Source organism: Entamoeba dispar, genomic scaffold (assembly GCF_000209125.1).
Source record: "Entamoeba dispar SAW760 scf_1105229458587 genomic scaffold, whole genome shotgun sequence".
Taxonomy (NCBI): domain Eukaryota; phylum Evosea; order Mastigamoebida; family Endamoebidae; genus Entamoeba; species Entamoeba dispar.
Genome location: NW_001853267.1, coordinates 4,614 through 6,660, shown reverse-complemented (window position 1 = coordinate 6,660; position 2,047 = coordinate 4,614). Strand labels below are relative to the sequence as shown.

The 2,047-nt window shown below is 17.0% G+C and overlaps 11 annotated features.

Annotated features, from left to right (window-relative positions):
- The first annotated feature begins 51 nt into the window (after nucleotides 1-51).
- Nucleotides 52-92: a sequence feature (AT_rich).
- A 212-nt stretch (nucleotides 93-304) lies between these two features.
- Nucleotides 305-417: a microsatellite.
- A 126-nt stretch (nucleotides 418-543) lies between these two features.
- Nucleotides 544-589: a microsatellite.
- A 24-nt stretch (nucleotides 590-613) lies between these two features.
- Nucleotides 614-686: a sequence feature (AT_rich).
- A 28-nt stretch (nucleotides 687-714) lies between these two features.
- Nucleotides 715-804: a microsatellite.
- A 12-nt stretch (nucleotides 805-816) lies between these two features.
- Nucleotides 817-893: a microsatellite.
- Nucleotides 894-905: 12 nt separating this feature from the next.
- Nucleotides 906-965: a microsatellite.
- Nucleotides 966-1,145: 180 nt separating this feature from the next.
- Nucleotides 1,146-1,181: a sequence feature (AT_rich).
- Nucleotides 1,182-1,212: 31 nt separating this feature from the next.
- Nucleotides 1,213-1,431: a sequence feature (AT_rich).
- A 32-nt stretch (nucleotides 1,432-1,463) lies between these two features.
- Nucleotides 1,464-1,620: a microsatellite.
- Nucleotides 1,621-1,872: 252 nt separating this feature from the next.
- Nucleotides 1,873-1,927: a sequence feature (AT_rich).
- The last annotated feature ends 120 nt before the right edge of the window (nucleotides 1,928-2,047 follow it).

Genomic DNA, 2,047 nt, shown 5'->3' with positions numbered 1-2,047 from the left:
GTAACATACCAATTTTATGACTTAAAAGTAGTTATAGTGAATACAAGGTCCTTTAAAAAAATTCTATAAATTACTATAATTAAATATATATAGGATTACCAGTCCTATATATATATCTTTTAATGGTTACCACGTCACGTGTAACAATTTCTGTATATATATACTTATTGTAACAATTTATTAGAGTAACAATGGCCCCGCAGGGGCCATATCGCGCTACGCGCGATTGTTACTCTAATAAATTGTTACAATAAGTATATATAGGTAATTTTTTGTGACTGTTGATGTCATCACTTCATTCTTAATTATAATATAGTATTCTTATTTATGTAATTAATCATAATTGTTTATTATTATTATCAATTTTATTTTTTGTTATTCATCTTTTGTAATTATTCTTATCTTTTTTATCATAATGAATAAATTTGTTGATTAATCATATTTCGTTATTGTGACCCTTATCAATACTACTTAATTCTTTATGACATTAAAATATTAATCATTCTTTACGATGATTGGTGTTATATAATGTATCTTCGTTATTATTATTTATATTATTTATATTTAATATATTAATTATATTAATATTTATGTACATGTTTAATTTGTATTGAATATTTTTATGAATATTCTTTTAATTTTTTGAAATTTAATTTGAAATTTCTTAATGATGAATAAAATTTAATGAAGATGAAATAATTTCTAGATTTTCATTATATATATAATATTTATAATTATGAATAAATAATTAATTATATAAATACAATTATGATATAGATATATATCATATTAATTATATATATAATAATAGTACTATTTATATCACTTCTTTCATTTTTATTCTTTCATTTTACATTTTATTCTTATTTCTTTCATCTGATTATTGTTTTATTCATCATATTCTCTTATTTATTCTTATTTCTTATTTATTTCTTTTTTTATTCATTTTTATTTATTATCTATTTCTTATTGTTATTCATTTTTCTCATTTCTTCATTATAAAGATACTATCATTTCTTATATTTTATTTCTTTCATCTTTTTATCATCATCTTATCATTTAACTTATTCATATTCTTATTAATCATAATCTCTTTAGTAGTTAATTCAATTAATGTTTTGATAATAAGAAATAAAATGGTAAAGAATAAATAGAATTATTATATTAATGATAAAAAAAATGAATATGATAAAATCCATGATATATGTTGAGTATTTTTAATGATTTATTAATTTTTAACTATTCATAAAATTGAACAATCAAAATTTATGAATTAATAAATGAAATGTTCATATTTATGTTATAATTTATGTTTTCATAAGTATAAAATATTAATTTTGTATGATTTTTCAATAATTCATAAAATGAAATAATTTTATTCTTATATAAAAAGATAACTATTATTTATTTCATATTATTATTAAATAATAACTCTATCATCATTTATATTCTCTCTTATTTCTTTATTATTTATATTCTTTTTATTTATATTCTTTATTACATCATTATTATGAATATTATGTTTATTTATTTCTAATATTCTTTTTTTTTTGATCATCTCTCTTTCTATCATTATATCTTATTATTCTATTATCATTATATTTTAATTAATTTATTATTTTCTCTTTCATTCTTCATTGAAAAATAAATAATTTCATCATTCTTTATTATGATATTGAAAATACTTAACATCATATACATATTAATTCAAAATAGAAATGTAATAATATAGAAATGATATAAATCATGAAGATATTATATTGATATTTAGTAATGTAATTCAACAAATTATCGATTTTATTCAATTATCTATAAAACAAACACTCAAAAAGTGAGTTATGTACTGTTATTCTTTGTATCAAAAACAATTTCAATTAATTATAATAATCTTATTAATGTTATAAAGAATGAAATAAATATAATAAAACAACAATACAAAATGTAATTAATTGAAAATCACAATGAAGGGATGCAATTGTAAATAATGTTTAAAGTGATATTTGATTAACAACTGTTTGAATTTCTCTAACTGAAAATATTTATGAAC